Genomic DNA, 14515 nt, shown 5'->3' on the forward strand with positions numbered 1-14515 from the left:
AGATTATTATCTGTATATCACAAGTTGCTGATGAATCTTCCTCTAATCCTAATGCTACATTCTTCTCCATAAAGGCCAATCTCTCTATTTATTTGCTCAGCATACAGACTGAGTAGGTATGGAGAAAGTATACAGCTCTGACATACACAATTTTGATTTTACACCACCTAGTGTTCCCTTGCTCTGCTGAAATAGCAGCTTCTTGCTCTATATTTCACATGAGCACAACTAAGTGTTGTGGGTTTTCCATTCTTTTCAATGTTAGCTATAATTTGTTAATTATATTTTATAATTATAAGATAATTTAATAATACATTATATTTTTAAATGTTATAATTTTTAAATTATAATTTGTTAATTATGATTCAAACAGTCAAATGCCTTTGTTTAGTCAATAAAATGAAAATAGACATTATTCTGACAGTTTCTGCTTTCAGCTAAGATCTATCAGCAATGATATCTCCAGTGCTATGGCCTCTTCCAAATACAGTTTTAATTTCTGGTAGTTCTCTGTTGATGTACTATTCTAGCCTTTTTTTTTTTTTTGTAATCTTCAACAAGATATTATTCAATAATTTCTACAACTTTCTCTTCCTGTAAGTTGGAAGACAGCCAGATTGTTCCAAATTTCTTGGCACAGACTGGTGAACACATTTAGGACTGTTTGTTGAAACATGACAATTGATATTCCATCAGTTCCTGGGGTCTTATTTTCTGCCAATGCCTTCAGTGCAACTTGAACTTCTTCCTCTATTACCACCTGTTCTTGATCATATACTAGTTCCTGAAACCGTTCTATGTCAGCCAATTCATTTTAGTACAATGACTCTGCATTCCTTTTACTTTTTATACTTCCCAAATCATTCAAGATTTTGCCTATAACTTTCTTCAGTATTGCAACTCTAGGCTTGAATTAGTTTTTGTATTCTTTGAGTTTGAGAGATGCTAAGTTATTTCTTTTTTATTTTCTAACTCCAGTTCTTTGCCAATTTAAAAATAATACTCTTCTTTGTCTTCTTGAGCTGCCCTTTGACTTTTGTTCACATTTTACCTTAAGACCCAGATTTTTTAAAAATTGAGGTGATGCCAGAATGACAATAGTAACTAAATTCAGACACTGTAGAAGTGACCAGGTTTTTTAGACATGGTGACACTTGTAAATCACTATTGCTTAGAGTTATTAAGAACCTTAGACCTGCATTGTCTAGCCTATGACATAATTTTGGCTTTAAAACTCTCAAGCTAAGAGAAGGAAGTGACTATCAGTCCACCCAGCAAGGCAAGATTCTAATGACTCCTTTGGAGGTTGAGGGTGATTCTGCTTGGAGATGGACTCATTGGGCCCTAAAGGAGTGAAACCCAGCTCAGCAGAAGGACAATGAAAGGCAAATGAGGAGAGCTTATCTGGCCCTTCAGAGGTCAGTAGTGATGAACTTTTCATCAGGCTGCACCACAGGGAGTTGCGTTGCTAACCCCAAAGCCATGTTTCTCTGGCAGTTCTAATCCATCAATGGCATGGAGGTAGAAAGATATGCAATCTCTTCTCTTCTCATGTTATTTATAACCTCAGAGACCCTATGGAGGGTCAGCTATGAATTGGTTCTAACTTAACGACAATGAGAGAGCTAGATCTAAAAAGAGAGACAGAGAAAGATTCACACTGCCATCTCTGAATTCTCAACATCTCTTTTGTAAATTAGTTTTATTCTTGAGCAGAACCCACAAAATTAAGCAAACCAGGTCTTGCTTATCAAATCCTGCACCCTCAGGGAACTGAGCATGAGGACAATGGGGAGAAAGTATTTGCTCCCCTTGAAGCCCTTTACCCTATGTGATTCTCTGTTCAGAGCAGTGCTTCCAGTAGAGAGGTGAGGAGACAAGGCAGATAGAACCAGAGGAGTGTCTGACTTCTTCCTTGTGAGGGTCCTGCAGGGCTCTCGTGCCTGGTGCTGTGTGCTTGTGGAAGTTTGTGTGACAGGAGAATCTGAAGCCCATGAGGAAGAAGGCCCTCACTGAAATTGCAGCATGTGAGAAGAGCTAAATGATACCTAATTCTATTAAAGGAAAAGGAAACAGAGCTCATCAAAACAGCTGCAAACATGAAACAACAAATAAACAGCTGTTTTGAGTAGGCAACAAGGAGCCAATTTGATCTTTGTAGGAAAAAAAAACCCAAAACAACCCAAGTGTCACTGTGTGTGTATATGTGTGTGTAGGTAATTCTTCAAGGAGCTGCAGCTGTGAGCAGTTTGGAAAACAACTTTCTGCAAAAATCAGTTAGATTAAAACCATTCCATTCACAGAGCCCAGACTTGAGCCCCAAGTCTAAATATTAATAGGCCTCACAGAAGTACCAGCGCCAGGTGTGCGCGTGTGTGCGATGTCATAAGGATAATAGTCATGCTTGCTAATATAAAGAGAGAATTTAGAAATCACTCTCAAATCCATTATCTCATCACATGCTGAAAATGCTTTCATGAAATAGATAGGGGTAGGCATTACTGTTTTATCTATTTTCTAGAGAGGATCTTTCATGCATCACACACACACACACACACACACACACACACACACACAGCCCCCTGTTGTCTCTGGGCTCTGAGAACCAAATGTCCTGACAACCCAGCCAGGTGAATCAGGACAAATGACGATGCTTAAATTTTCTCATTCATCCATCTGTGACAGAACCAGAAGATACCAACTTGTAATGAGATTCCTGAGATCCTCTTAGACTTACCAAATCTTAGTCCTCAAAGATGGTGTGAATCTGCATTTTAACAGGAACCTCCGGCAGTTCCTTAACATACAAGATTTGAAAAGTACTCCAACACTTAATTGCATCTTGGAATACCAGTTGGCTAGTTCTGTAACAATAGTATATAATAAACACCACAAAATCACAGTGGCTTCAAACAGCCTTTTTCCCCCCTCAGGAGTCAGAAAGTAAACAAAGCTCAGCTTCCCATGGTCTCTGAATACTGCAGGAGAGGGATTCGTATTTGTTTAGGGTCCAGCTTCCCATAACTTTCAAATTCTTATTGCTATCGAGTCAGAACCATATCATAGCTGAACCTCAGCAGGTTTTCAGAGGCTGTGGATCACATGGGAGAAGACTTCTCATCATTCTCCCCTGGAGCTGCAGGTGGATACGAACCTATAAGTTGGTAACATAATTCCTTCCCCACACACAAGGTCACAAAACCAAGGTGCCAAAGGCCTCAGAACTTGTTCCCTTCTGTGTTCCCCTCTTCTCAGTCTAATGAATAAAACAAGCACACAAGACAGTTGGAGGAAAAAGTGAGAAACTATACACTGACTGCAATGAGACCTTAACCAATCTTCTCCATAAAATAGAACAGCGATACCTACCCCTATCTATTTCATGGAAGTATTTGCAGTATGTGACGAGACAATGGATTTGAAAGTGATTTTTAAACTCTCTACATGTATTAGCAAAGATGGTTATTATCGTTATGACATGCATACAGAGAGTTGGAGGAGGAAAATAGAACAAATAATCTCTAAATCCTGCCAGATTCTGTAAATCTGTGCCACATGACTAAGATGGTACACTGCTGCATATGCTTATTTATCTACTCATCCACATTCTCTTATGCACTCACCCCAGGAAAAATGATGAGGAAGGGCCACCCTTGGAGAGATCCACACCTTCCTGGTGGAGAGACTGCACTAAGTTCTGTGTCTTTGTGACTCCAACTCTCATGCTGGAGCACATTATCCCAGTCTTCTCTGGATTTGTGACTCCTCCTTTTAAAAATAATCCTGCTAATTATGAAACTTTTTGAGACAGCGAGGTTGGCACAGGATAGAACGGCATTTAGGGCTCTTATACATAGGGTCACTATGAGTCGCAAATGACCCAATGGCACATAACAACAACAACAACAACATTATTATTGGAGTAAAAGATTACAAACAAAATTAGTTTTCCACTACCCACACTAACTACCCTCTTCATACCATCTGTTTCCTATTCTATTCTATTCTATTCTATTCTATTCTATTCTATTCTATTCTATTCTATTCTATTCTATTCTATTCTATTCTATTCTATTCCATCCCACCTCTCTCCACCCCATCCCATCCCATCCCATCCCATCCCATCCCATCCCATCCCATCCTATCCCATCCCATCCTTCCCTATCACTTCCTGCCTTCTAAACTTTATCTCTGGGAAAACACTGCCCTTTTGAGCTTATAAGGTTAATTATGCTAAAGAATGTGTTTTTTCCCCTAGTCTTACTTATCACTTTACATCTTGTCTATTGTTTGAACGAAAGAGTCATTGTCTCAAGGATTCCACCTGTCTCTTAGTCTAATGTTATTGTTGCTGTTGTCAGGTGCTGTCTCATTGAGTATGACTCAAAGAAACTCTAAGAACAACAGATCTGAATCCTGTTCTATCCTGTACCATCCTCCCACTTCCTGACACACTGGAGCTACTGTGTCAATCCACCTCAATGAGGGTCTTTCTTTCCTTCGCTGACCCTCCATCCTTCTAAGCATCATGTCCCTCTCCAAGGAATAATCCTTCTTAAAACATGCCCAAAGTATGTGAGGCAAAGTCTCATCATTCTTGCCTCCAAAGAGCACTTTGGCTGTGCCCTCTTTAGGACATATTTATTCTTTTGGCCATCCAGGGGATGATCTTCCCCAACACCACACCTCAAAGGCATTTATTCTTCTTTTGTCATCCTTATTAATCGTCCAGCTCTCAGGTACATAGCAAGTGATCAGAAAGACCATGGCTTGAATCAGATGTACCTGAGTTCTCAAACTGACATAATTATTCATCATTAATTTGGAGAGGTCCCTAACTTCAGATTTCTTCCCTGCAATGCATCTCCTTATTTCCTGACTGCTGGTACCAAGGGTGTTAATTGTACATATAAGTAAGATGAAGTTGTTGACAGTTTGAATCTTTTCTAGATCTTATTAGTCTAATAGTCCTGGTTTATGGGTTTGAGTTCATCTGTCCCTCCTCCCCCTTTTTTCTCCTACTCTATTAGGGACTTACTGTTACAGAGTAGTCAACAATGGTAGCTGGTGCATGTCTAGTTGTAATCTCAGGTTCATGAAAGTTGAAAACTATTTGGTAGATTTGTCTTTTATACAAATTATTGTTGATTTTCTTCACTCATTTTGCTCCTTCCAGTATGGAGAAAACAATCACTGAAACGTAGATGATTGAGCAAAAGTTTTTAAGATCTCAATCACTACTTACCCAAGAAAGGAGTAAATTACTGTCTTTTTAGCCCATGTTATGCTAATTGACCTTGATCTTGGTCCTGAGCAACTTAAGAGACTATGCTTTTGAAGTTCCAGGTCCAGTATCTAATTCATTCAAGGCACTTGTTTTTGGCTAGAAGTTTTCATAATTTTACCATGTGTTTACATAATGGATCTATTTATGTATGTACATATGTATGTAGAAATACAACCTGTCAAATTTATCTAGGCATAAGTTATAGTCTTATTTACCTATGCATACCTATTCATTTTGCCTGTCAGCCTGTCGTACATAGTTTTAGGACAAGGTTGCAGGAGTACGTGTGTCTTGACTGGCCCCCAAATTATATCACTCCAGGGCATTCAAAACAGCAGCACTTTTAGTAAAGAGCTGCTCTGTTTAATGAATTTATTTTTGCCCCCCAAACAGTTTATTCTAAAGAGCATTGCTGGTACCTTAATCTCAGGGAAGCTACAAATGGATGCTGTGCCTTTTCTGTTCCACTACATTGGACATGACAATCCAGTGGTTTGGAATCATGCCTCTGATTTTAACCATCCCATACCCATGGCACTTGGCCACCCACACATCTTAGTGGCCACCCACACATCTTACTCTTATGAGTGTGCTGCTCCACCAGGCGTCTGGGACATGACAGTTTCTCTCTGTCCATGACAATGGATAAACCAGATATGTGGTTCCTGGCCCACCTTTTTAGATGTGTTTCTGAAATTTGACTTATTTTGTGCTTCTGTGGGGGATATGTGGCCAGGTCTAAATCCTGTCTCTCTTGTCACCTCTTCTTGAGAGTAGGATCTGTTGAAGTTTCTTAGGGCTTATTTCTGGGCCACTACTGTGAGTGTAGTCATCTTAGGACACTACCTCTCACCTAGGGTTGAGGGAGGTGAGACATTATTTTTTAATGTTTCCTCACATCTATTTGATAGGGACTTTTTTGGTCATTTTTAACCTAGAATCCAAAGATCTTTTTCTATCTAGGGATTGAAATATTTTGATAAACCAAGGGAAAAGGGCCATTTGATTGACTTGTTTCCTCTTCTTTGTCTTTCCCTCTTCTCCTTCCGAACTCCTACTATTTATGTGCAAAATCTTCAGATCCAGCCTTCCAAATATCTTATTTCTTCTCTCCTCATAATTTTCAACTCTTTCCTTTTTGCTCTTCTGTTGAGACACTTATTTTCACTTGATTGTCTAAGCCATTGATTTATTTCTCAGTGGTTGTAAAATTTAGATACTAAATTTCTCAACTTGGAAAACAAACCTTTTAGGTCCAGAGGTATTTGCTATGCTGAAACGTGAGGTCCTTAAGTGCTCTTGTTTTTCCCTTGCTGGTGCATTCCCACATCCTCCAGTAGAATCACCCCCTCTTGGGTTCTGGTTGCTCCCTCATGCTGCTGCGAAGGTCTCTCTGGGTAAGATCCGTGTTGGCCTGTGGGTTCTCTCAGGCTGCTGAAGTTCTCCAAGAAGTGCAAATCACAACCTCTGTTAGTGCTGTGGGTAACTTAGGCTCAAGGCTACTTCTTTTGCATCCTGGAAGGATTTTCTAAGTTCCAAGTCAGGGGGGAGCAGCAGCTTCTCTGGACCCAGAGAGACCAACTGAATTATTAGACTCGTCCTTGGAATACCTAACATTCACCTTTATCTTTTTATTTTATTTATTTATTTATGTATGTATGCATGTATGTATGTATGTATGTATTTATTTATTTATTCGTTCGCTCATTCATTCATTTATTTATTTACAGAGGTTTTGGATTTCCATTCATTCATTGCCGCAATTTTCTCCCTTCCCACCCCTCCCCACCAGCTCGCTTCCCCCTCCGAAGAGAGAAAAAAAGAAAAAAATTCCTTCATTGGTATACAATTCCCACGTCCCTTCCCCCCACCCCCCACCCTGAGCACACTTCTCTATGCAACCTTAATTCTAGATTCCTGTGCTAACCATAATACTCAATCATATATCACTTCTAATCTGTTCTTTCCCTCATTTGTTTCAATACAATATACATAATTTGTCCAGTTTTTTCTGTCATACCCCCACCCTGATGACAGACCCATTCTACAACAGTGGCACCATGCAGTATTTGTCCCTTTGTGACTGAGATATTTCACTCAGCATAATGTCCTCCAGGGTCATCCACTTTGAATAATATTGCATGAGTTCCTTGTTTTTCAATGCTGCGTAGTATTCCATTGTGTGGATATACCACAGCTTCTCTATCCATTCGTTTGTTGATGGGCCCTTAGGCTGCTTCCAACTCTTTGCTATTGTAAACAAAGCTGCAATAAACATGGGTGTGCATATATCTGCTTGGATGGCAGACATGGTCTCTCTGGGGTATATTCCCAGTAATGGGATTGCTGGGTCAAATGGTATCTCTATTTGCAATTTTTTGAGAAAGCGCCACACCGCCTTCCACAATGGTTGCACCATCTTACATTCCCACCAACAGTGAATAAGAGTTCCAGTTTCTCCACATCCTCACCAGCATTTGTTGCTTGCTGTTCTGTTATATTTTGCTATTCTTACTGGGGTGAGATGATAGCTCATAGTTGTTTTGATTTGCATCTCTCTTAGAGCTAGGGACTTTGAACATTTCTTCATGTGCTTGTTGGCCATCTGAATGTCTTCTTTGGTGAAGTGTCTGTTCATATCCTGTGCCTGTTTTTCTATTGGATTATTTACCTTTAACTTATTGTGCTGTTCAAGTATTTTACAAATTCTGGATATAAGTCCCTTATCTGACATGTCATTACCAAATATTTTTTCCCAGTCTGTGGCTTCCCTTTTTACTCTATTGGAGAAGTTTTTGGATGTGCATAGGGATTTGATTCTTAGAAGGTCCCATTCATCTATTTTATCTTCTCCTGGTTGTAGATTTTCCAGGATACTTGGAAGACTTTTTATGTTGTGGATTAGGACCACTAAAGTTCTTCCAAGCTTTTCTTGATGAAGTTTATAGTCCTTACATTCACCTTTATCTTAAGTCCAAACAAGAATTCTTGGTATTTCCCCTAAGAACCCTAATGTCCCTTGCCCTCTACAATTCTCCCACTTGTTCAGTCTGTAAACTTGAATTCCTCAGGATCCTTTACCACGCACATTCAGAACTTGGCAAGTCTGAGTGGTTCTCCCAGCTTTTATCCCAGGTTTAACTACCACATTTTCCTGGCAAGATACTGTTCTTAGGTTAGCAATGATCAGAGTTTCTTTATTAGGCTGTCATGTTGTGAAGTTTGATTTCTTATTGCTAGCTGTTTATTAAAGCGTTGTGCTCAAGAAATATTTACTATATCCTATCATATGTCGGGCCTGGTGGGTGCTTGGGAAGCAGCGGCGAACAAGTCATGTTCCTTGCCTTCCAAATGGCTGTCGTATATATTTAGGGAAAGAGATAGATAAATAGGAAATTTTGCACAGAGGGCTGAATACTGTACAGAGATGACAGCAGAGCACTGTGGTAGTGTGATGGGTAGGTGCCTATTCTGTGTAAGGCATATGGGGGAATCTGACTCTTTTTTTTTTCTTATTGAGAGAGATCCTTAACAGCTTGCATGTTTCCAGTCTCCACACTCCCCACAGACATTTTTCTCACCTCTTATGGGTTTTGCCTTCTCTCTCCCCCACATATCTATCTTGCGTCTTCCCTCTGCCCCTAGCAGGAACCTGCTATTTCAGGTACTGAACCTGCTATTTCAGATCCTAGACAGCACTACTAGAGGACCATCTCTTCTGTACTTCCTCCTCCCACAGCTAGTGAAGGGCGTTTTATCACCTTCTCTTAGCTTCTACTTCCAATGTCTGAAGGCAGGACAGGTTAGGAGAAGAAAAGCCTAGCTCAGCAAATCTAATTCTCTGATTTTTCTCTGGTTTTCCAGCAATATGACCTAAAGCAAATCTCCAGACTTTCTTGAGCTTTAATTTTTTAATTTGCAAAATGAAAAGATTGGACAAGATCTCTTTTGGAAGAGAGGCTATCATCTAATACTTGATATTCAATAAACTATGAAAATTGCTTACCATACATTTAATGGAATTTGGGATTTTATCTTTTGACTAGAAATCAAAAGATGAACAGGTTTACTGTCTTCACACTTACATCCTGTCTTATGCTTATGCCCTTCACTTCTCAGAGTTAACTAAGTGGACCAGCTGCATCAGCACCACTGAGACCATTTTAGCAATGCCAGATATGGGGGCCTATTGAAACAAAGCCTTTACTTTAACAAAATTGAGAGCCATTCCCCTAGAAGATATAGCCAAAAAAATGAAAAGGTGACAGGATTCAGTTAAAATTAAATTTTATATTAGAGGGAGCTGATCAATAAAGGAAAAGGATGCATTACATGGCAATGGAATCTCCAACCTTGGGTTTTTGATGTCTTGAGGACACCCTACAGGAGAGTGGGAGATCATCAAGGAGTTTAAGTGAGAAACCTTTGTATTTTCTTTCTAACCCTGAAGTATAAAGTTTCCAAATTCTGCCTCTGGTCATTGTCTTCTTTGCAGGCTTATTTTGAAATACTGTTACCAACATAAATACAATTATAGATGGGACAAAGTGAGGTTGAGAAAATGACAGGAACCATTCTTGACTGTACTTCATATTTTCCTAACCCAGAGAACTCGGCTAGAAAAGCCATAAGGTTATTTGCAGGCCTGTATATGTCTTTCCACCACCCATAGTCACAAGGTTCTTCTCCCTTCTGAATCAAGGACCTGGATTCTTAATTTAGAAGCTAATGCTTGTTTAAATTAGTTCACCTCACAGATAGAATTAGAAGCTGAGTGATGATTTGGAAAATACAATCAATTTGGTCCAATTGCTCTTGCATGTTTGCTCCATTCAATAATGAAGAATGTGCTCCTCAGATTCTGATGTTGACAGGATCTATTATTCACAGGAGTGAGGTTGGTCTGACAGAATGTAGGAGGCAAAATGGGTAAAGGTCTGCATTCAGTCCTAAAGAAAGCCTCAGGTCAGAGCTCAGATGCAGACAGAATCAGGCAGGAAGGGATCAGACTATGCCCATGAAGAAAAATGTCACCAGAACAAACAATATATCTCTGAAGTCAAACCACAGAGAGTCCAGAGCCAGAGGTTTCCAGTTATGTCTCGGCTTCCTTACATGTAGTGGGGTGTCTGCTCATCTCTTGGGGTTTTACTTACTAACAGGTGACATAATTTAGGTATTTAATTACTAATTTAATTAAATAAATGAATGAATTTATTCAATGATCATTTATAATCTGATGTTGATCAGGCACATAACATATGCCAAGCACTAAGCTGGGTGAAAGAGTTGAATTAATGAATAACAGAGTTTGAAGGCTCCTGGTATTCCATTAAATTATATAGCAATCAAATAAATAACAGAGAAGACAGGGTGGTAATGGTAGTGGTCACGGAAGGGTGGCAGCACCGAGGATGATTATAGGCATTCATCAGAAGGTGCTGTTGGGTAGTGTCTGGTTTTGTGGGTTTTTTAAAACTTTTTTTTCATTCACGTTGTATTTCTTATGATCAATCCCATACATTGTGTCTTATAAAATTAGTCACCACTGACCTATGCCTATTTTAACTCTATCTTTTCAGCTCTCCACTGCATCTTTCCTAACTTTTTCACCCCCACCCACCACCCACTAAACTCTGTGAACCCATGAATTCCCCCACTCCCCGCCTTCCAATTCCCTGACCCTTCTCCTTCCCTCTTTGGATATCCATACACATCTTACTAGTTAACCTTTTGTTCTTACAATTATGGTCTTATGCAGTGTTTGTATGTATGAGATGAAGTTAGTTCACTTAGCACAAAGCTCTCTAGCCTCTCCCAAATGATATAGTATTTTTAAAAATCGTCGTTCTTGAGTGCTGCATAATATTCCATCATGTGAACATACCACAATTTTTCAATCCAGTTGTTTGTAGATGACTATTTGGGCTGTTTCCATGCTCTTGCTATTGTGAATAACACAGCTATGAACACCATTGTACAAGTATGTGTCTCAGTCCTGCTTTCCTCAGGGTATATTCCTCGCAGTTGAATAGCTGGGTCTCATGGAATTTCTATGTTCAGTTTTTTTCAGGAAATGCCAAACTGCCTTCCAGAATGGTTGTACTATTTTACAATCCCACCAACAGTGTATAAGAGTTCCTATCTCTCCAATGTTTATTGCTTTTGGTCCTGTTAAACTTTGCCACTGCTACTGAGGTGAGGTGGTAACTCACTGTGGTTTTGGTTTGCGTCTTTCTTATTGCCAGTGATTTTGAACATTTCTTCATGTGTCTGTTGGCTATCTAAATATCCTTCTCTAGGAAAAGTCTTTCCATGTCTTTTGTAACTGGATTATCAGTCTTTCCTTGTGGAGGCCCTGTAAACTTGTCTGTAAAAATTCTATAAACTTTTTTTTAAAGTTTATACTGGTTTACCTACAAAGTTCATATACATTGCTTTTCACACCAGATCTTTATTTTTTCCTGTTACCCACCCCTCCCTCCACCCATCAAATTGTGTGACCCTATGATTAAGCACACTGTCTTCGATCCTCATACATCTTCTATAATAATTGTCTTATACAGTGTTTGTCTTTATGAGACTGAGTTAATTCACTTGGCAAAGTGCCCTCCAGTCCCTCCCGTGTTAAGTAGTAATTTGCAAAATTATTGCTCTGTGTGCTGCACAGTACTCATTGTGTTAATGTACCATAATTTCTCAATCCATTCCATTGTGAATGGGCATTGGAACTGTTTGAATATCTGTAAACTTTTGATATGAGACTCTTACCTAAAATGGTATTACCAAACATTTTTTCCCAGTCAGTAGGTTTTCTTTTTACCCTATTGGAAAGCTTTTATATGCACACAGGAATTAAATCTTTAGAAGATCCCATTCATGGATGTTATCTTCTCCAGGTTGTACATTTCTGACTGTATTTGCCAGCTTATTTATATTATAGGTTGGACCTTCTATGTTTGGTCCTACTTTGTCTCTTTTGATATTTATGGTTTTGGACTTTGCTCCTAGGTCTCTAATTCACCTTGAGTTGATTTTTGTGTATGGTGTGAGATGTGGATCATGTTTCAGCCTTCTGCACGTAGCAGTTCAGTTTTGCCAGCACCATTTTATTGAAGGGATTGTCATTTCCCCATTTGATTGGTTTTATTTCCTGGTTGAGTGCCTGGTTTTAATGTATAGTGAATGTTCCTCCCATTGTGCAGCTTGGCTATGCAAAAGAGAGATTTAAAACACTTTTTAATTAAGCAAGCAATATACATATTTTTATGACATACACATTTTTACCTAATTGTGAGATCTTAAAGAGAGTCATGGAAACTCATTGTTAACCTTGAGACAGTGTTTCAGCCCCAGAGGCTCCCTGACTATTGCAGTGCCCTGAGTCCTCCTGGGCCTGTTGAGGTCAGAAGATGAATGAGCTCTCCTGATCATGCAATGTACCCTCGTGACATTGATCGCCCTACGTGCCTTCCTATGGCTTAGCTGAAAGATGAGTCCCATGGTGAACTTTGTTTCAGGTTTTAAGTTTGACTAAATATCACATGCAAGCAAGATTCTGCTGAAGATTATCCAAAAATGACGGGAACAGCACATCAACAGAAAACTGTCAGAAGTGCAAGCTGGGTTTAGAAGGGGCCATGGTACTATGGATAGTATAGCTAATGTTAGATGGATCATGGCTGAAAGCAGGGAGTACCAGAGGAATGTATATCTGTGTTTCAATGACTATGCAAAGACTGTGTGGACCAACAACAAACTGTGACTAACTCTGAGAAGAATGGGAATTCCAGAACAATTGATTGTGCTTATGCAAAACCTATACTTGAACCAGGAAGCAGTCGTCAGAATAGAGCAAGGAAGCACTGCATGGTTCAAAATTGGGAAGGATGTATGCCAGGGATGTGTCCTATCTCCATACTCTTTCAATCTATATGTACAACAGATTATCCAGGAGGCTGGGCTCTATGAGGAGAAATGTGGCATCAGGATTGGATGAAGATTCATCAAAATCTGCATTATACAGATGACACAACCCTGCTTGTTGAAACTGAGGAGGACCTGAAACACTTGCTGCAGAATGTCAGGAACTGCAGCCTTCAATATGGATAGATTGAAGTTCAATATCAAGAAAACAAAGATTCTCACCACTGGGCTGATTTGCAGCATCATGATAGATGGTGAAGAAATTGAGATTGTTAACAACGTTAGTTTGCTTGGCAAATCAACACTCATCACTCTTGGCACCAGTAGCCAGGAAATTAAAAGATATCTTGCATTGGGAAAGTCTGCTGTCAGAGACCTCTCCAAAGTACTGAAGAGCAACGATGTCAGTCTGGAGACTAAGGTGCGTTTGATACAGGTCATGGTCTTTGCAATCACTTGCTATGCATCAGAAATCTGGACAATAACTAGGGATGATAGAAGGAGAATTTATGCCTTTGAGCTGAAGTGTTAGAGTAGAGTATTGAATATACCAAGAGAATATATTGAATATACTAAGAGAACAAACAGGTTTGTCCTGGAGAGGGTGAAACCAGGCTGCTCCTTGGAGTCAAGTATTCTGAAGCTTTATCTAACATACTTTGGGCATGTTGCAAGGAGGGACTAGTCCTTGGAGAGGGACGTCATGCTTGGGAGGGTGGAGGGACAGCATAGGAGAGGAAGACCCTCTATGAGATGGATAGATTCAGTGACTGGGGTAATGGGGATAAGTGTGTTGGAGACACAGGATAGAGAATGGTTTAGGGCTGTTGTACATAGGGTTGCTATGGTCTCAGGCCTCTTGACAACACATAACAACAACAACAAAGGCCATAGACCTGAACAATAATCTCTTTTGATGTTTCTGAGTTTTGTTTCACTTTTCCTCCCTCTGTCTAGGCACCACTTAGTTCTTCTGGTGTTAGGCTCATGGAAATTGAGGCTCCTGTTGGACCACGGAGCTAATTCTTAGAAAGTCAGTTAGGCTGCAATCATGGGAAGAAGTTCGTAATTTGACTTGTTGAAGCCCTTGAGTCAGATACTACAGCTTCACTTTTCCAAGAACATATCATCAACCTCAAAGAACAATGTTTTTCTTCCACAGTATTGATCTCCTTAGTAATTTCTTTTCCTTTTTGACTGAAAGGTCATTAAGGATGAGGAAAATGTACTTCCCAGGAATAGCTACCTAGAAAACAGGAAATACTTATTGAATGAATGCCTTTAAAAAGATGGGGATTGTAA

The sequence above is a fragment of the Elephantulus edwardii genome, unplaced genomic scaffold, assembly GCF_000299155.1.
Source record: "Elephantulus edwardii isolate Elephantulus edwardi_28Jun2011 unplaced genomic scaffold, EleEdw1.0 scaffold00120, whole genome shotgun sequence".
Lineage (NCBI taxonomy): Eukaryota > Metazoa > Chordata > Mammalia > Macroscelidea > Macroscelididae > Elephantulus > Elephantulus edwardii.